At 43.6% G+C, this 21,752-nt stretch overlaps 1 long non-coding RNA gene across 1 annotated transcript in view; it reads right to left on the bottom strand.

Annotated features, from left to right (window-relative positions):
* LOC146857970 (uncharacterized) overlaps window positions 1–21,752 on the bottom strand; it is a 162,803-nt gene that overhangs the window by 86,527 nt on the left and 54,524 nt on the right. The window contains exons 3-5 of the long non-coding RNA XR_014979971.1: window positions 20,621–20,904; window positions 11,347–11,630; window positions 1,583–2,356 (exon numbers count right to left, since the gene is read on the bottom strand). This is a non-coding gene — a long non-coding RNA (uncharacterized LOC146857970). The remainder of the gene's footprint in view (window positions 1–1,582; window positions 2,357–11,346; window positions 11,631–20,620; window positions 20,905–21,752) is intronic.

Raw genomic sequence — 21,752 nt, 5'->3', positions numbered from 1 at the left:
TGCTATTTCTGAATCCGAGTGGATTGAGGCTTTGAAGAGTGACTACATACTGAATAAAGTCATTGAATACACTTGTAAGGGGTGGCCCAGAGGAAAATTTCATGATGATCTTTTGGATGCTTTCAGAAAAACTGAATCAGAGTTATCTATGGTGAGAGGTTTATTGAGAAGAGCTGATTTGTTAGTGGTACCTTGTACTCTGAGAAGTAACATTCTGGAACTTGCTCATTAGGGCCATATTGGCATGAGAGCAATGAAAAGAAGGGTGAGAATTGTTTTGGTGGCCGGGTGTGGACAGGCAAGTGAAACAATATGTGAGAGAGTGCAAGGCTTGTTTCGCTAGTGATAAGACGCAAGTCACAGTTCCCAGTCCCATTGCGGCTGTTCCAGTTCCGGATGTTGCACGGTCAAAAGTGGCTATGGACATAATTGGCCCGGTGGGTGTAAGCCATGGTCACATGAAGTATGGCATAGCGATTGTTGATTATCATACTAGGTGGTTGGAGGTAGCCTTTATCAATAGTATTACTTCCTCTATAGTGGAGGGGGTGCTGAAAAAGCAGTTTTTTCGTGAAGGGGTTCCAGAAGGATTTTTTACCGACAATAGGCCGCAATTGAGTTTGAATCTTTTCTGTTAGTTTCGGTGTCAAACATGTTACTACCTCATTATATCAACCAAGGAGCAAAGGTTTGGTTGAGAGGTGCAACAGGGTTATAAAGGAGAACATACAATTATCTGTTGCAAGTAGGTTAGACTGGATGCAAGAGGTGAGGAATTTGGTCTCTTCGCACTACACTCAATGCGGAAACCAAGTTTTCTCCTTTTGTGTTACTTAAAGGGAGATTGCCAGGATCACTGTTGAATAGGTTGAGGTTGGAAAATAAAATAGTTCCTGCAGAAGTTTTGCGTGGGGTGAAAGAGAGGAGTGCTCAAAACAAGCACCTCTGTGTCCAAATCTCTGGATGTGGGTGAAGGAGGTTACGTCAGGGTGAAAGTTCCATTTAGAGGTGCAAGGAGGTTATCTCGCTTCTGATCACCCAAAAGAGTGGTTCCTGTTAGAAAGTATTCAGTAATACTTGAGGATGGGAAGTGTTGGAACAAAGGCAAGTTATCTGTTGTGCACAAAAGTAATCCAGGGGTTGTGGAGCAAACGTGTGTTGTTATCACTGGTATTGTTCTCAAAAGGTCTGGTAGGAATTTTCACTTGCCTTCCAAGTTTCAGTATTATGTTTTAAATGAAAGATGTTATCACACTTCTGTTTGGGTATGTCTTACCTGATCAGTCATGTGCTGTCATATTCATTTATCCTTTTTGGTGTTAAGAGGTACATGTCATTCTGTATCTTGTTTTCCATTGTTATCTCTTTTTAGTTCATATGTACAGATTTTTGCGTGTTGTTTTTCTATTGTTGTGTAAGGGGAAGATGTGTTGGGATCTTGTTACATAAACTAGAATGTAGGCACTGTGGATGTGGAATGTGTATTCTTGAACAGGGAGCGCCAGTTGATGTGAGCCTGCTTCCCTGTCGGTTCATATTTAAAGATGCTCTTCAATAAACGCAGATTTGGAGAAATGCTCACCTGACTCCACATCATTATCCCAACCAAATATCCTGCTGTGTTTTTTGGTTGTCCCTGTTTATGAGTGCAGGGGGTCTGCTGCTGCAGGCTCAGGGGTGTCTGAGGAGTCTTCATATACCATGGCCTCCCTTCCTGTGGCTGCTGTAGATGTAGAAGGGCCAGATGTAGTTGGACCACAGTAAGGGGTAGGTGGTAGGGGGAAAAGTCCTGAAGAGTGTGTTGTTGATGTCCCTCAGCACCCCAATGAGCTGGTGCATATTGTCATGGTGAGTGTCCAGCCTCCTACCGGGCCCATCTCTCCTTGGTTGCCCTCATAGGTGCCCTGGACTCAGGCGATGTTGGCCTGTGTGTCAGTGACACCAGTGGCCTCACTTAACCGGCACAGAGTTACCCTCCTAGCACCCCTGCCCCCAAGGGTTTGTGGGTGTGGCCCAGCTTGCACCCTCTCACTGGCTCTACCATCCTCAGTGAGAGTGTTGTCATCGCTCACCTCCAGAAGTGGGTCTTGAGTGCTAGGGATGTTGCTGCCAGTGCTAGGTCCACCTCTTGTTGGGGCAGAGGTAAGCTGAGATGTTGCCACTGGGGTGAGAAGTGTGGTTGTGGGCACAGTGAGACTCATTGTTTCTGTCTGCCCAGGCTGTCCAGATGGACCAGGTTCGTCCTCCACGTCCGTGTGTCAAGGAAATCCACTGGAGGCTTGATTCTGGGGTTGGGTGGGCGGAGGTGGAGTCTGGTCGGAGTCCTGTGTCTCACCAGATATAGTGTGGGATTGACCTGTTGAGACATAAAGTAGATTGTTATTGTTGTAAGTGTGGTATGTACATTCCACATCATTTGGTACACACCGAGTTCAGGCCTGGGAGGGACAAAAGTGCTGGAGGTTGACATAGTGAACTATCTCTGTTGTGTTTGACTCTATTGCAAGACTCTGGGAGATATTCCATTACATGAAGGTTTATTTGCCTGATCATTTGCTATACTGATATGCTTTATGTTGACATGAGGGATGGACATGGCATCTCCCAATAACTTGAAGCCAAGACAGTGTAGGAGTTATATGTGTATTAGTAAATTCAAAGACCCAGGTGTGTACAATACAAGCATGCACACTATTTGGTAGTAGGTTTTGCACTAGTAATCACTAGTAATCAATGGTTCACCTGCCATTACATATCAGCTGTGTTACCTTCACACATTACTGATAATACAGTTATGCACTTGATATGGTGTAACTCATGTTCTTTTTCTTTTCATTCACGGAGGAGATTGACTGTCTTCTTGGAGAGAGCTGGTATTATACTTTCCATTCTCCCAGAAGAAAATCAGTCAAAAGAAGTTCCCCCATCTATAAGGTATCTTTTGTGTGTGGAGGAATTCAGTGACTCATTTATAGGATCTCCTCTTTTGTAGTGTAGTTGTTGAAAGATCTTGGAGGAGTTGTTTCACTTTGTGTCCTCCAAACAGAATGTCGCCTTTCTCTCCAACTATTGTCATGATTCCCTTCTTCAGTTGCAAAGGTGCATTCTTGTGATAATGTCCCATGAACCGTTAAAGAGAGCCTTTTGGGCCAACAGATGTAGAGATCTCCCTAGAAGAGGTGCAAAAAGCAATCCTTCACTTAAATTCAGGCAAGCCCCTAGGCCCCAGTGGGCTCCCGGTGGAATATTTAAAAAAGCAAGCAACACTTCTGGCCCCCACATGCTCAGTCTCTTCCACAAGGCCCGGGAAGATTGTACTCTCCCGACAGACCTCTGTAGTGCCATCATTATAGTAGTCCATTAACCAGGGAATCCCTCCACCTCCTCGACCTCCTCCTCCTCCTGCGCCTCATATCGCCCCATCTCCCTTATAAATGCTGAAACTAAGGTCCTAGCTAACCTAGCTCCTAAGCGTAATCACTACCTTCATACACAAGGACCAGTCCGGCTTCATGCCGAAACGCTCCACCAGAGGGAACCTGTGCAGGCTTCACAACTGGATTGCACAGGTCCAACATAGGTCTGACCCCCAACTTTTTCTTTTACTGGATGCCGAGAAGGCCTTTGATGCGATTCATTGGCCTTTTATTAACCAAACCTTCAGTGGTGGCTCCTCCGCAATGGCAGAGGAGCATCGCCCCACTGCTTTCAAGCACTGCGAGAAGAGAAAACATAACAGGATAATAACTTTCAGTTATTAACATGTTAAGGTTTCATTTGCGGGTGGGAGGGTAGGCGGGGCTGCTCTGTTCACGGAGCAGGGCAGGGGCAGAGTGGTTTACCCACTCAAGTGTGCAATGACTGTTTGGTCAGCCCTCTTGGGCCGCCCAAAGCAGTGATGCGCACTTCCCTGTTCTCCATGCAGACTGCATTAGAGCCTGCATGGAGAACATGCCCACCCCTACAGCCGCTGGCTGAACGCCGTGTCACAGTGCTCAGACCAATCACAACACTCCATTGGAGCGTTGTGATTGGCTTAGGGGTGGGAGCCTGGCTGCCTGCTTCTGGAAGTGGACTCAGGAGAGCAGGAGCACAGAAGATGCTGGACCCAGCCTCCAGGTAATTTATTTTTATTTTTTATTTATAAGCCCCGTTTCCCCCCCGTGTGACACCCCCGCGGCCCCAGCACGCGTGCTGGCTGCCCCTGCAAAACTTGCAGAAGCTGGGATTTGGACCCAGTTCCGAGGATGGGTAAATCTATTATACACAAAACCGACAGCTGTGGTCAGAGTGAATAACATCCTGACTTCCCCATTAAGAGGGGAACCTGACCAAGTTGCCCACTCTCCCCACTCCTCTTTAGAGCCACCGGCTTACCTAATTTGAACCCATCCTGATGAATGGAAGGATTCTGTATCCCAGAGAAGAAAATCTTCTTATATGCAGATGACATCCTGCTCTGTCTCACTCGGCCTACAATCTCGATCCAGACGGTCTTCCAGGTGTTTGAAAACTACAGCTCTCACGCTGAATATACGATAAACTGGGATAAGTCTGTGCTTTTTCCCCATAGGTGACTCCTTTGACCCGACTGCTCTCCCACAATAGCTCAAAATTACTGGGGAAGGATTCCGCTATTTAGGGATTTATGGTACGTCGAACACGAAACAATATATTCAGCATAATATAAAAACAATTCTAGGTGACTTACAATTTGATGCAGCCAGCTGGAAGCAAATTCCCCTGACGCTCTTGGGAAAAGCTGCAATGTTTGAGATGATCACCCTGCCAAAACTCATATACGTTTTCCAAAACACATACTACAGACTCATAGTGTAGGTATTTACCAATATCAATACCGAGCTGAGAAAACTCTTGTGGCATGACGGACATCCAGGAAACGCAGTCCGTAAACTACAATGTAGCCCATATAACGGAGGCATAGGCCTCCCCGATCCCTGGGCATCTCATTTAATTGTGATTAATGACTAGGGGTAGATAGGAACCATCCCACCTATGCCCTGGAACAGACCCAATTCCAGAGGCATTAATACCATCACTTCCTTTATGGCGGAACAGGGACATCCAACCTCCTACCAGCTACTCAACTTACTTTAGATGCTTGGGACAAGGCAAATTCCTTTATTGGATGGAAATACAAAACGGAAAACACCACTATGGCTGGGCAAAACCCTAAAAGAAATCACTAAATTCAAGGGTTTTGCTTCCTGGGATAACATAGGAATCTCCAAAGTGGATGACTTAATGGAAGGTGGTACCCTCATGCCCTTTACCTCCCTGCAGTGTGATTTTCAACTTCAAGATCACCAGCACTACAAATACTTACAGTTAGCACATGCATGGGAAGCCGAGAATATTTACCAAGACCTCCCAGAATATGCCCTTTTAGGAGGTAGACTCCTATTGGACGAACTATCTGAAAAAGCGCTATCATACATGTAAAAACAATCAATAACAACATCCTGGATGCCTTCCGGTAACTGAAGCTAACATGGGAAGCAGAGGTGGACACACTTGAGGGCACTGACTGGGAGGCGGCACTAATGTTCCCGAGACAATCTGGTTTTTGAGATACAGATCTCAAAAAGCAGATTACAATCCCCCCAAATATTATAGAATCTGTGGAAGATACATACATTTGAAATAGTAGGCCAAAACACAGTAACAGGTTTGGTAGGTGCATAAGTGTTGACCAAAGAAATAGGAATTTTATTAATTGAAAGGTGAATTTCTACCCATCTACCTTAATCATCTGAATTTTGGAAAAGGAGGCTGATATTTGAATCCTTATTACAGAGAAACACCCCATTCCGTTTCCCAGAACCATAGGAAGAGATAATATTTCCCACCCATTGCTGCTTACTTTTTTCCACTAATATTTTTATTTTCTTAAATATATATTTATTTATATTTTTTTGTGTTTCTAAATCCACTGTTGTCCCATCTACCATTCACCAACAATTCATTACAAGCATTGAACAATGACCTTTTTTCATGGAGATTATGCAATCAATCATTACATGAATACACATTTTTCTATCCCAATCTAGATTAGATTATTTTATGTTTCTAAACCACTTACACAATGCGTTATAGATGCAGATATCGGTTCTGTATTAATCTCTGATCATGCCCCTGTTCCATCAAATTTAGCTTTAATTTCTATCACCACTGCTACCAGAAGATGGCGTAACACATCCCTGTTGTTGGATACTACTTTTACTTCGAAATTTGAATCATTCTTTACGGACTCCTTTACGCTCAGCTCCTCTTCCGACCTCTCTCCTCACATTATCTGGGACTCATTCGAAGCTTCAGCCAGAGATTTAATTATCCCCCATGTTTCCATGAAGATAAAATTGAGTTGTCAAAAATCATTAGAAATACTGAAACATATTAAACACCTGAAAATCATTTACACCACTACTAATTCTACTATTCACTATCTAATTGCAGAAAAACTTCAATACAACAAACTCTTTACAGAAAATGCGGCTTCCTACCTTCTTAAAGGGAGTGCTAGATATTATGGAGGACAAAATAAAGCAGGGACATTATTGGCTACTTACCTTGACACTAAGTAAAACTGATTCTACTCTAAGAGCAGATTCCTCTCCTGTTTTTAAGGATGCAGATATTTTAAATAAATTCCAAACATATTACAAGGATCTCTATACTCTTGAATTATCTTCAACTCCAGATAGCAAAAAACGTTTTATATTTCCTATTCCTAAAGTCTTTGATACTTCCATAGACCTCTCTCCCTTACAAGCAGATATTTCCTCTAAATATATTGTTGAAGCAATGAAAGCCATTAAAACAGGGAAAGCCCCAGGGTCTGATGGTTTTCCCATGGAATTTTATTTAGCAACAGGCATCGAGAGCACTGCATCTTTTATGTCAGAAATGTCTCTTGGGGGGATTCATCGACAAATATGGCAGCTGTTGTTTGTGTTTGTGACAAAAAGAAAGAGAATAGAAAGAAAACCAAAATATTATTATCCTACAGGTGTGGTAACGCAAATGATTTAGGGAATTCAATGTCTTGCCCTGCTCGTGACAAAGTATGTTCTGGCTTCAAGAAAAAAGGACATTTTGTACAAGTGTGCCGATCTAAAATGAAACCTAAAGTATCCACATCTAAGCTTGTAGGTAGTGTGTGCAAACAATAAGAAGAACACTCATCCGATACCAGTGATGAAAGTGTAGTGTTGTGTGTGGATATAATTCCCAGTGAACCACAAGACAAGAGTGAAATTATGCAAGTGGATAGCAATCCTATTAAAAGGCCCTGTTGTCAAATTATGGTCAACGATATTGCAGAAACCATGATTGCAGATTCTGGTTCTCCATTCACGTTGTTAAGTATTGATGAGTGGAAAAATTTGAATGGGGTAGAATTGGTAAAGTCCTCCATTAAACCTTCAACGTGTTGTGGGAAACCTATTGAAGTTGTGGGAGAATTTAGGGCCATACTTTCCTTCAAAGGGAATAACACATCTGCCATTATATAGGTTGCCAAACATGGAACTACATTGTTGGTGTGGTTAGAGCAATGAAATTTAGGAATCATTTTGGATCCCAATAGTACTGAGCAAGTATTGCTCAAGAAAGAATTGTTGTTCTGAAACACTTGGGAGGATAGAAGGGTTCAAACATTATATTCGGCTAAAATTTGGAGCCGAATCGGTTGTACATAAGGTACTGAGAGTACCTCTTGCCATCAGAGCTTAGCTATGGAAGGAACTGGACATGTTACAAAGTCAAGATATCATAGAACCAACAGAAATGTCAGAATGGTTATCACCCATAGTTCTGGCGAGGAAGCCAAATGGCAGTTTGAGAATGTGCGTCGACCTTAGGGACTTAAATGCCAACATATGGGTGAATTGGCATCCATTACCGACAGAGCCGGACTGGGAACCAAAACCGGCGCTGGCAGAGTGCTCGGCCGCCCCCCTCCACCCCCACGGGGGGGTTGGGGTTGCCGTCGAGCTCTTTGCCAGGGCCAGTTTTCGGACGATTGTGCAGCTATGCTGCAAAAACGGCACTGTAACCAAAAACGGCCCCCACCTGTGCGGCGCACCGGGGGATTGCCCGGTGCCCGCTAAGGCCAGTCCGGCCCCGATTACCGACCATAACAGAAATGTTGTCTCTAATTAAGGATGCCAGTTGATTTTCTACTCTAGACATGACTTCTGCTTACCATCAAATTGTTTTGCATGAAGAATCTCGTCATTTGACTTAATTTGTCACACCACAAGGAGCTTTTTGTTTTAAAAGGATGCCTTTTTGGACAGGCTTCTGAGTCTGCAGTGTTCTAACAACTAATGGAGGTGTTGTTTGAAGATGTAGAGGGGATTCTATGTTTTTAAGATGATGTGCTGGTGTTTGGTGATTCCAAAACCAATCATGACAGACGTCTTGCAGATGTTTTGAATGTTTTAGAACAGAACTGCGACACTCTTAGAGCTCATAAGTGCAAATTTGGTGTGTCCGAAGTTACACATCTGGGGCATAAATTATCTACTGTGGGTGTTGAACCCAAAGAAAGTTTAGTCAAATCCATTCTTGAGGCCCCTGTGCCTCAAGGAAAAGATCAACTCAGATAATTCATGGGGTTGATGCAATATTATTCCAAGCTTATCACTAGGTGTGCACAAAGAACACATGCCATGAGTAGTTTGTTAAAGAAAAATGCAAAATTTGAATGGGATGATTCATGTGAGAAAGAGTTCAGTGATGTGAAAAGAGAGACTGCAAGCTCCATTCCTCTAAAACCTTTTGACACTAAGGATCCCAGTATAATTATCACGGATGCAAGTCAATATGGTTTGGGAGCTGTTTTCCTTCAAAGGAAAAATGGGAGAGAAGAAGTGGTTGCTTTTGACAGTCGCATTCACAAGGTTGCCGAGGCATCATACTCAGTGGTGGAACGAGAGGCCCTAGCTTATTGGTGGAGTGCGAACCGTTTTCAACAGTATTTGTGGGGCACAGAGTTTGTTGTCCATGTAGATCATAAACCTTTGATTGACATGTTTACTACGAAAGGCGCTGGCAGGGCGATTCAGAGAATTGTCAAGTGGCAGTACAGAATGCAAGAGTATTGTTACAAAATGGAGTATATTCCTGGTATCAAGAATATAATGGCTGACTGTTTGTGGAGGCTTCCTGTGAAAAGTGGAGAGGAGGACCACGCCACCTCAGAGGAGGATGATGTGGTGATTAGTGAGATAACAAATATATCGCAGAGTGCTATTTCTGAATCCGAGTGGATTGAGGCTTTGAAGAGTGACTACATACTGAATAAAGTCATTGAATACACTTGTAAGGGGTGGCCCAGAGGAAAATTTCATGATGATCTTTTGGATGCTTTCAGAAAAACTGAATCAGAGTTATCTATGGTGAGAGGTTTATTGAGAAGAGCTGATTTGTTAGTGGTACCTTGTACTCTGAGAAGTAACATTCTGGAACTTGCTCATTAGGGCCATATTGGCATGAGAGCAATGAAAAGAAGGGTGAGAATTGTTTTGGTGGCCGGGTGTGGACAGGCAAGTGAAACAATATGTGAGAGAGTGCAAGGCTTGTTTCGCTAGTGATAAGACGCAAGTCACAGTTCTCAGTCCCATTGCGGCTGTTCCAGTTACAGATGTTGCACGGTCAAAAGTGGCTATGGACATAATTGGCCCGGTGGGTGTAAGCCATGGTCACATGAAGTATGGCATAGCGATTGTTGATTATCATACTAGGTGGTTGGAGGTAGCCTTTATCAATAGTATTACTTCCTCTGTAGTGGAGGGGGTGCTGAAAAAGCAGTTTTTTCGTGAAGGGGTTCCAGAAGGATTTTTTACCGACAATAGGCTGCAATTGAGTTTGAATCTTTTCTGTTAGTTTCGGTGTCAAACATGTTACTACCTCATTATATCAACCAAGGAGCAACGGTTTGGTTGAGAGGTGCAACAGGGTTATAAAGGAGAACATACAATTATCTGTTGCAAGTAGGTTAGACTGGATGCAAGAGGTGAGGAATTTGGTCTCTTCGCACTACACTCAATGCGGAAACCAAGTTTTCTCCTTTTGTGTTACTTAAAGGGAGATTGCCAGGATCACTGTTGAATAGGTTGAGGTTGGAAAAGAAAATAGTTCCTGCAGAAGTTTTGCGTGGGGTGAAAGAGAGGAGTGCTCAAAACAAGCACCTCTGTGTCCAAATCTCTGGATGTGGGTGAAGGAGGTTACGTCAGGGTGAAAGTTCCATTTAGAGGTGCAAGGAGGTTATCTCGCTTCTGATCACCCAAAAGAGTGGTTCCTGTTAGAAAGTATTCAGTAATACTTGAGGATGGGAAGTGTTGGAACAAAGGCAAGTTATCTGTTGTGCACAAAAGTAATCCAGGGGTTGTGGAGCAAACGTGTGTTGTTATCACTGGTATTGTTCTCAAAAGGTCTGGTAGGAATTTTCCCTTGCCTTCCAAGTTTCAGTATTATGTTTTAAATGAAAGATGTTATCACACTTCTGTTTGGGTATGTCTTACCTGATCAGTCATGTGCTGTCATATTCATTTATCCTTTTTGGTGTTAAGAGGTACATGTCATTCTGTATTTTGTTTTCCATTGTTATCTCTTTTTAGTTCATATGTACAGATTTTTGCGTGTTGTTTTTCTATTGTTGTGTAAGGGGAAGATGTGTTGGGATCTTGTTACATAAACTAGAATGTAGGCACTGTGGATGTGGAATGTGTATTCTTGAACGGGGAGCGCCAGTTGATGTGAGCCTGCTTCCCTGTCGGTTCATATTTAAAGATGCTCTTCAATAAACGCAGATTTGGAGAAATGCTCACCTGACTCCACATCATTATACCAACCAAATATCCTGCTGTGGTTTTTGGTGGTCCCTGTTTATGAGTGCAGGGGGTCTGCTGCTGCAGGCTCAGGGGTGTCTGAGGAGTCTTCATATACCATGGCCTCCCTTCCTGTGGCTGCTGTAGATGTAGAAGGGCCAGATGTAGTTGGACCACAGTAAGGGGTAGGTGGTAGGGGGAAAAGTCCTGAAGAGTGTGTTGTTGATGTCCCTCAGCACCCCAATGAGCTGGTGCATATTGTCATTGTGAGTGTCCAGCCTCCTACCGGGCCCATCTCTCCTTGGTTGCCCTCATAGGTGCCCTGGACTCAGGCGATGTTGGCCTGTGTGTCAGTGACACCAGTGGCCTCACTTAACCGGCCCACAGTTACCCTCCTAGCACCCCTGCCCCCAAGGGTCTGTGGCTGTGGCCCAGCTTGCACCCTCTCACTGGCTCTACCATCCTCAGCGAGAGTGTTGTCATCGCTCACCTCCAGAAGTGGGTCTTGAGTGCTAAGGATGTTGCTGCCAGTGCTAGGTCCACCTCTTGTTGGGGCAGAGGTAAGCTGAGATGTTGCCACTGGGGTGAGAAGTGTGGTTGTGGGCACAGTGAGACTCATTGTTTCTGTCTGCCCAGGCTGTCCAGATGGACCAGGTTCGTCCTCCACGTCCGTGTGTCAAGGAAATCCACTGGAGGCTTGATTCTGGGGTTGGGTGGGCGGAGGTGGAGTCTGGTCGGAGTCCTGTGTCTCACCAGATATAGTGTGGGATTGACCTGTTGAGACATAAAGTAGATTGTTATTGTTGTAAGTGTGGTATGTACATTCCACATCATTTGGTACACACTGAGTTCAGGCCTGGGAGGGACAAAAGTGCTGGAGGTTGACATAGTGAACTATGTCTGTTGTGTTTGACTCAATTGCAAGACTCTGGGAGATATTCCATTACATGAAGGTTTATTTGCCTGATCATTTGCTATACTGATATGCTTTATGTTGACATGAGGGATGGACATGGCATCTCCCAATAACTTGAAGCCAAGACAGTGTAGGAGTTATATGTGTATTAGTAAATTCAAAGACCCAGGTGTGTACAATACAAGCATGCACACTATTTGGTAGTAGGTTTTGCACTAGTAATCACTAGTAATCAATGGTTCACCTGCCATTACATATCAGCTGTGTTACCTTCACACATTACTGATAATACAGTTATGCACTTGATATGGTGTAACTCATGTTCTTTTTCTTTTCATTCACGGAGGAGATTGACTGTCTTCTTGGAGAGAGCTGGTATTATACTTTCCATTCTCCCAGAAGAAAATCAGTCAAAAGAAGTTCCCCCATCTATAAGGTATCTTTTGTGTGTGGAGGAATTCAGTGACTCATTTATAGGATCTCCTCTTTTGTAGTGTAGTTGTTGAAAGATCTTGGAGGAGTTGTTTCACTTTGTGTCCTCCAAACAGAATGTCGCCTTTCTCTCCAACTATTGTCATGATTCCCTTCTTCAGTTGCAAAGGTGCATTCTTGTGATAATGTCCCATGAACCGTTAAAGAGAGCCTTTTGGGCCAACAGATGTAGAGATCTCCCTAGAAGAGGTGCAAAAAGCAATCCTTCACTTAAATTCAGGCAAGCCCCTAGGCCCCAGTGGGCTCCCGGTGGAATATTTAAAAAAGCAAGCAACACTTCTGGCCCCCACATGCTCAGTCTCTTCCACAAGGCCCGGGAAGATTGTACTCTCCCGACAGACCTCTGTAGTGCCATCATTATAGTAGTCCATTAACCAGGGAATCCCTCCACCTCCTCGACCTCCTCCTCCTCCTGCGCCTCATATCGCCCCATCTCCCTTATAAATGCTGAAACTAAGGTCCTAGCTAACCTAGCTCCTAAGCGTAATCACTACCTTCATACACAAGGACCAGTCCGGCTTCATGCCGAAACGCTCCACCAGAGGGAACCTGTGCAGGCTTCACAACTGGATTGCACAGGTCCAACATAGGTCTGACCCCCAACCTTTTCTTTTACTGGATGCCGAGAAGGCCTTTGATGCGATTCATTGGCCTTTTATTAACCAAACCTTCAGTGGTGGCTCCTCCGCAATGGCAGAGGAGCATCGCCCCACTGCTTTCAAGCACTGCGAGAAGAGAAAACATAACATGATAATAACTTTCAGTTATTAACATGTTAAGGTTTCATTTGCGGGTGGGAGGGTAGGCGGGGCTGCTCTGTTCACGGAGCAGGGCAGGGGCAGAGTGGTTTACCCACTCAAGTGTGCAATGACTGTTTGGTCAGCCCTCTTGGGCCGCCCAAAGCAGTGATGCGCACTTCCCTGTTCTCCATGCAGACTGCATTAGAGCCTGCATGGAGAACATGCCCACCCCTACAGCCGCTGGCTGAACGCCGTGTCACAGTGCTCAGACCAATCACAACACTCCATTGGAGCGTTGTGATTGGCTTAGGGGTGGGAGCCTGGCTGCCTGCTTCTGGAAGTGGACTCAGGAGAGCAGGAGCACAGAAGATGCTGGACCCAGCCTCCAGGTAATTTATTTTTATTTTTTATTTATAAGCCCCGTTTCCCCCCCGTGTGACACCCCCGCGGCCCCAGCACGCGTGCTGGCTGCCCCTGCAAAACTTGCAGAAGCTGGGATTTGGACCCAGTTCCGAGGATGGGTAAATCTATTATACACAAAACCGACAGCTGTGGTCAGAGTATATAACATCCTGACTTCCCCATTAAGAGGGGAACCTGACCAAGATGCCCACTCTCCCCACTCCTCTTTAGAGCCACCGGCTTACCTAATGTGAACCCATCCTGATGAATGGAAGGATTCTCTATCCCAGAGAAGAAAATCTTCTTATATGCAGATGACATCCTGCTCTGTCTCACTCGGCCTACAATCTCGATCCAGACGGTCTTCCAGGTGTTTGAAAACTACAGCTCTCACGCTGAATATACGATAAACTGGGATAAGTCTGTGCTTTTTCCCCATAGGTGACTCCTTTGACCCGACTGCTCTCCCACAATAGCTCAAAATTACTGGGGAAGGATTCCGCTATTTAGGGATTTATGGTACGTCGAACACGAAACAATATATTCAGCATAATATAAAAACAATTCTAGGTGACTTACAATTTGATGCAGCCAGCTGGAAGCAAATTCCCCTGACGCTCTTGGGAAAAGCTGCAATGTTTGAGATGATCACCCTGCCAAAACTCATATACGTTTTCCAAAACACATACTACAGACTCATAGTGTAGGTATTTACCAATATCAATACCGAGCTGAGAAAACTCTTGTGGCATGACGGACATCCAGGAAACGCAGTCCGTAAACTACAATGTAGCCCATATAACGGAGGCATAGGCCTCCCCGATCCCTGGGCATCTCATTTAATTGTGATTAATGACTAGGGGTAGATAGGAACCATCCCACCTATGCCCTGGAACAGACCCAATTCCAGAGGCATTAATACCATCACTTCCTTTATGGCGGAACAGGGACATCCAACCTCCTACCAGCTACTCAACTTACTTTAGATGCTTGGGACAAGGCAAATTCCTTTATTGGATGGAAATACAAAACGGAAAACACCACTATGGCTGGGCAAAACCCTAAAAGAAATCACTAAATTCAAGGGTTTTGCTTCCTGGGATAACATAGGAATCTCCAAAGTGGATGACTTAATGGAAGGTGGTACCCTCATGCCCTTTACCTCCCTGCAGTGTGATTTTCAACTTCAAGATCACCAGCACTACAAATACTTACAGTTAGCACATGCATGGGAAGCCGAGAATATTTACCAAGACCTCCCAGAATATGCCCTTTTAGGAGGTAGACTCCTATTGGACGAACTATCTGAAAAAGCGCTATCATACATGTAAAAACAATCAATAACAACATCCTGGATGCCTTCCGGTAACTGAAGCTAACATGGGAAGCAGAGGTGGACACACTTGAGGGCACTGACTGGGAGGCGGCACTAATGTTCCCGAGACAATCTGGTTTTTGAGATACAGATCTCAAAAAGCAGATTACAATCCCCCCAAATATTATAGAATCTGTGGAAGATACATACATTTGAAATAGTAGGCCAAAACACAGTAACAGGTTTGGTAGGTGCATAAGTGTTGACCAAAGAAATAGGAATTTTATTAATTGAAAGGTGAATTTCTACCCATCTACCTTAATCATCTGAATTTTGGAAAAGGAGGCTGATATTTGAATCCTTATTACAGAGAAACACCCCATTCCGTTTCCCAGAACCATAGGAAGAGATAATATTTCCCACCCATTGCTGCTTACTTTTTTCCACTAATATTTTTATTTTCTTAAATATATATTTATTTATATTTTTTTGTGTTTCTAAATCCACTGTTGTCCCATCTACCATTCACCAACAATTCATTACAAGCATTGAACAATGACCTTTTTTCATGGAGATTATGCAATCAATCATTACATGAATACACATTTTTCTATCCCAATCTAGATTAGATTATTTTATGTTTCTAAACCACTTACACAATGCGTTATAGATGCAGATATCGGTTCTGTATTAATCTCTGATCATGCCCCTGTTCCATCAAATTTAGCTTTAATTTCTATCACCACTGCTACCAGAAGATGGCGTAACACATCCCTGTTGTTGGATACTACTTTTACTTCGAAATTTGAATCATTCTTTACGGACTCCTTTACGCTCAGCTCCTCTTCCGACCTCTCTCCTCACATTATCTGGGACTCATTCGAAGCTTCAGCCAGAGATTTAATTATCCCCCATGTTTCCATGAAGATAAAATTGAGTTGTCAAAAATCATTAGAAATACTGAAACATATTAAACACCTGAAAATCATTTACACCACTACTAATTCTACTATTCACTATCTAATTGCAGAAAAACTTCAATACAACAAACTCTTTACAGAAAATGCGGCTTCCTACCTTCTTAAAGGGAGTGCTAGATATTATGGAGGACAAAATAAAGCAGGGACATTATTGGCTACTTACCTTGACACTAAGTAAAACTGATTCTACTCTAAGAGCAGATTCCTCTCCTGTTTTTAAGGATGCAGATATTTTAAATAAATTCCAAACATATTACAAGGATCTCTATACTCTTGAATTATCTTCAACTCCAGATAGCAAAAAACGTTTTATATTTCCTATTCCTAAAGTCTTTGATACTTCCATAGACCTCTCTCCCTTACAAGCAGATATTTCCTCTAAATATATTGTTGAAGCAATGAAAGCCATTAAAACAGGGAAAGCCCCAGGGTCTGATGGTTTTCCCATGGAATTTTATTTAGCAACAGGCATCGAGAGCACTGCATCTTTTATGTCAGAAATGTCTCTTGGGGGGATTCATCGACAAATATGGCAGCTGTTGTTTGTGTTTGTGACAAAAAGAAAGAGAATAGAAAGAAAACCAAAATATTATTATCCTACAGGTGTGGTAACGCAAATGATTTAGGGAATTCAATGTCTTGCCCTGCTCGTGACAAAGTATGTTCTGGCTTCAAGAAAAAAGGACATTTTGTACAAGTGTGCCGATCTAAAATGAAACCTAAAGTATCCACATCTAAGCTTGTAGGTAGTGTGTGCAAACAATAAGAAGAACACTCATCCGATACCAGTGATGAAAGTGTAGTGTTGTGTGTGGATATAATTCCCAGTGAACCACAAGACAAGAGTGAAATTATGCAAGTGGATAGCAATCCTATTAAAAGGCCCTGTTGTCAAATTATGGTCAACGATATTGCAGAAACCATGATTGCAGATTCTGGTTCTCCATTCACGTTGTTAAGTATTGATGAGTGGAAAAATTTGAATGGGGTAGAATTGGTAAAGTCCTCCATTAAACCTTCAACGTGTTGTGGGAAACCTATTGAAGTTGTGGGAGAATTTAGGGCCATACTTTCCTTCAAAGGGAATAACACATCTGCCATTATATAGGTTGCCAAACATGGAACTACATTGTTGGTGTGGTTAGAGCAATGAAATTTAGGAATCATTTTGGATCCCAATAGTACTGAGCAAGTATTGCTCAAGAAAGAATTGTTGTTCTGAAACACTTGGGAGGATAGAAGGGTTCAAACATTATATTCGGCTAAAATTTGGAGCCGAATCGGTTGTACATAAGGTACTGAGAGTACCTCTTGCCATCAGAGCTTAGCTATGGAAGGAACTGGACATGTTACAAAGTCAAGATATCATAGAACCAACAGAAATGTCAGAATGGTTATCACCCATAGTTCTGGCGAGGAAGCCAAATGGCAGTTTGAGAATGTGCGTCGACCTTAGGGACTTAAATGCCAACATATGGGTGAATTGGCATCCATTACCGACAGAGCCGGACTGGGAACCAAAACCGGCGCTGGCAGAGTGCTCGGCCGCCCCCCTCCACCCCCACGGGGGGGTTGGGGTTGCCGTCGAGCTCTTTGCCAGGGCCAGTTTTCGGACGATTGTGCAGCTATGCTGCAAAAACGGCACTGTAACCAAAAACGGCCCCCACCTGTGCGGCGCACCGGGGGATTGCCCGGTGCCCGCTAAGGCCAGTCCGGCCCCGATTACCGACCATAACAGAAATGTTGTCTCTAATTAAGGATGCCAGTTGATTTTCTACTCTAGACATGACTTCTGCTTACCATCAAATTGTTTTGCATGAAGAATCTCGTCATTTGACTTAATTTGTCACACCACAAGGAGCTTTTTGTTTTAAAAGGATGCCTTTTTGGACAGGCTTCTGAGTCTGCAGTGTTCTAACAACTAATGGAGGTGTTGTTTGAAGATGTAGAGGGGATTCTATGTTTTTAAGATGATGTGCTGGTGTTTGGTGATTCCAAAACCAATCATGACAGACGTCTTGCAGATGTTTTGAATGTTTTAGAACAGAACTGCGACACTCTTAGAGCTCATAAGTGCAAATTTGGTGTGTCCGAAGTTACACATCTGGGGCATAAATTATCTACTGTGGGTGTTGAACCCAAAGAAAGTTTAGTCAAATCCATTCTTGAGGCCCCTGTGCCTCAAGGAAAAGATCAACTCAGATAATTCATGGGGTTGATGCAATATTATTCCAAGCTTATCACTAGGTGTGCACAAAGAACACATGCCATGAGTAGTTTGTTAAAGAAAAATGCAAAATTTGAATGGGATGATTCATGTGAGAAAGAGTTCAGTGATGTGAAAAGAGAGACTGCAAGCTCCATTCCTCTAAAACCTTTTGACACTAAGGATCCCAGTATAATTATCACGGATGCAAGTCAATATGGTTTGGGAGCTGTTTTCCTTCAAAGGAAAAATGGGAGAGAAGAAGTGGTTGCTTTTGACAGTCGCATTCACAAGGTTGCCGAGGCATCATACTCAGTGGTGGAACGAGAGGCCCTAGCTTATTGGTGGAGTGCGAACCGTTTTCAACAGTATTTGTGGGGCACAGAGTTTGTTGTCCATGTAGATCATAAACCTTTGATTGACATGTTTACTACGAAAGGCGCTGGCAGGGCGATTCAGAGAATTGTCAAGTGGCAGTACAGAATGCAAGAGTATTGTTACAAAATGGAGTATATTCCTGGTATCAAGAATATAATGGCTGACTGTTTGTGGAGGCTTCCTGTGAAAAGTGGAGAGGAGGACCACGCCACCTCAGAGGAGGATGATGTGGTGATTAGTGAGATAACAAATATATCGCAGAGTGCTATTTCTGAATCCGAGTGGATTGAGGCTTTGAAGAGTGACTACATACTGAATAAAGTCATTGAATACACTTGTAAGGGGTGGCCCAGAGGAAAATTTCATGATGATCTTTTGGATGCTTTCAGAAAAACTGAATCAGAGTTATCTATGGTGAGAGGTTTATTGAGAAGAGCTGATTTGTTAGTGGTACCTTGTACTCTGAGAAGTAACATTCTGGAACTTGCTCATTAGGGCCATATTGGCATGAGAGCAATGAAAAGAAGGGTGAGAATTGTTTTGGTGGCCGGGTGTGGACAGGCAAGTGAAACAATATGTGAGAGAGTGCAAGGCTTGTTTCGCTAGTGATAAGACGCAAGTCACAGTTCTCAGTCCCATTGCGGCTGTTCCAGTTACGGATGTTGCACGGTCAAAAGTGGCTATGGACATAATTGGCCCGGTGGGTGTAAGCCATGGTCACATGAAGTATGGCATAGCGATTGTTGATTATCATACTAGGTGGTTGGAGGTAGCCTTTATCAATAGTATTACTTCCTCTGTAGTGGAGGGGGTGCTGAAAAAGCAGTTTTTTCGTGAAGGGGTTCCAGAAGGATTTTTTACCGACAATAGGCTGCAATTGAGTTTGAATCTTTTCTGTTAGTTTCGGTGTCAAACATGTTACTACCTCATTATATCAACCAAGGAGCAACGGTTTGGTTGAGAGGTGCAACAGGGTTATAAAGGAGAACATACAATTATCTGTTGCAAGTAGGTTAGACTGGATGCAAGAGGTGAGGAATTTGGTCTCTTCGCACTACACTCAATGCGGAAACCAAGTTTTCTCCTTTTGTGTTACTTAAAGGGAGATTGCCAGGATCACTGTTGAATAGGTTGAGGTTGGAAAAGAAAATAGTTCCTGCAGAAGTTTTGCGTGGGGTGAAAGAGAGGAGTGCTCAAAACAAGCACCTCTGTGTCCAAATCTCTGGATGTGGGTGAAGGAGGTTACGTCAGGGTGAAAGTTCCATTTAGAGGTGCAAGGAGGTTATCTCGCTTCTGATCACCCAAAAGAGTGGTTCCTGTTAGAAAGTATTCAGTAATACTTGAGGATGGGAAGTGTTGGAACAAAGGCAAGTTATCTGTTGTGCACAAAAGTAATCCAGGGGTTGTGGAGCAAACGTGTGTTGTTATCACTGGTATTGTTCTCAAAAGGTCTGGTAGGAATTTTCCCTTGCCTTCCAAGTTTCAGTATTATGTTTTAAATGAAAGATGTTATCACACTTCTGTTTGGGTATGTCTTACCTGATCAGTCATGTGCTGTCATATTCATTTATCCTTTTTGGTGTTAAGAGGTACATGTCATTCTGTATTTTGTTTTCCATTGTTATCTCTTTTTAGTTCATATGTACAGATTTTTGCGTGTTGTTTTTCTATTGTTGTGTAAGGGGAAGATGTGTTGGGATCTTGTTACATAAACTAGAATGTAGGCACTGTGGATGTGGAATGTGTATTCTTGAACGGGGAGCGCCAGTTGATGTGAGCCTGCTTCCCTGTCGGTTCATATTTAAAGATGCTCTTCAATAAACGCAGATTTGGAGAAATGCTCACCTGACTCCACATCATTATACCAACCAAATATCCTGCTGTGGTTTTTGGTGGTCCCTGTTTATGAGTGCAGGGGGTCTGCTGCTGCAGGCTCAGGGGTGTCTGAGGAGTCTTCATATACCATGGCCTCCCTTCCTGTGGCTGCTGTAGATGTAGAAGGGCCAGATGTAGTTGGACCACAGTAAGGGGTAGGTGGTAGGGGGAAAAGTCCTGAAGAGTGTGTTGTTGATGTCCCTCAGCACCCCAATGAGCTGGTGCATATTGTCATTGTGAGTGTCCAGCCTCCTACCGGGCCCATCTCTCCTTGGTTGCCCTCATAGGTGCCCTGGACTCAGGCGATGTTGGCCTGTGTGTCAGTGACACCAGTGGCCTCACTTAACCGGCCCACAGTTACCCTCCTAGCACCCCTGCCCCCAAGGGTCTGTGGCTGTGGCCCAGCTTGCACCCTCTCACTGGCTCTACCATCCTCAGCGAGAGTGTTGTCATCGCTCACCTCCAGAAGTGGGTCTTGAGTGCTAAGGATGTTGCTGCCAGTGCTAGGTCCACCTCTTGTTGGGGCAGAGGTAAGCTGAGATGTTGCCACTGGGGTGAGAAGTGTGGTTGTGGGCACAGTGAGACTCATTGTTTCTGTCTGCCCAGGCTGTCCAGATGGACCAGGTTCGTCCTCCACGTCCGTGTGTCAAGGAAATCCACTGGAGGCTTGATTCTGGGGTTGGGTGGGCGGAGGTGGAGTCTGGTCGGAGTCCTGTGTCTCACCAGATATAGTGTGGGATTGACCTGTTGAGACATAAAGTAGATTGTTATTGTTGTAAGTGTGGTATGTACATTCCACATCATTTGGTACACACTGAGTTCAGGCCTGGGAGGGACAAAAGTGCTGGAGGTTGACATAGTGAACTATGTCTGTTGTGTTTGACTCAATTGCAAGACTCTGGGAGATATTCCATTACATGAAGGTTTATTTGCCTGATCATTTGCTATACTGATATGCTTTATGTTGACATGAGGGATGGACATGGCATCTCCCAATAACTTGAAGCCAAGACAGTGTAGGAGTTATATGTGTATTAGTAAATTCAAAGACCCAGGTGTGTACAATACAAGCATGCACACTATTTGGTAGTAGGTTTTGCACTAGTAATCACTAGTAATCAATGGTTCACCTGCCATTACATATCAGCTGTGTTACCTTCACACATTACTGATAATACAGTTATGCACTTGATATGGTGTAACTCATGTTCTTTTTCTTTTCATTCACGGAGGAGATTGACTGTCTTCTTGGAGAGAGCTGGTATTATACTTTCCATTCTCCCAGAAGAAAATCAGTCAAAAGAAGTTCCCCCATCTATAAGGTATCTTTTGTGTGTGGAGGAATTCAGTGACTCATTTATAGGATCTCCTCTTTTGTAGTGTAGTTGTTGAAAGATCTTGGAGGAGTTGTTTCACTTTGTGTCCTCCAAACAGAATGTCGCCTTTCTCTCCAACTATTGTCATGATTCCCTTCTTCAGTTGCAAAGGTGCATTCTTGTGATAATGTCCCATGAACCGTTAAAGAGAGCCTTTTGGGCCAACAGATGTAGAGATCTCCCTAGAAGAGGTGCAAAAAGCAATCCTTCACTTAA

Source organism: Triturus cristatus, chromosome 3_2 (genome assembly GCF_964204655.1).
Source record: "Triturus cristatus chromosome 3_2, aTriCri1.1, whole genome shotgun sequence".
In the NCBI taxonomy this organism is placed as follows: Eukaryota; Metazoa; Chordata; class Amphibia; order Caudata; family Salamandridae; genus Triturus; species Triturus cristatus.
Note: the sequence above shows the minus strand (reverse complement) of the source record. Positions and strands in the feature narration are given on the sequence as shown.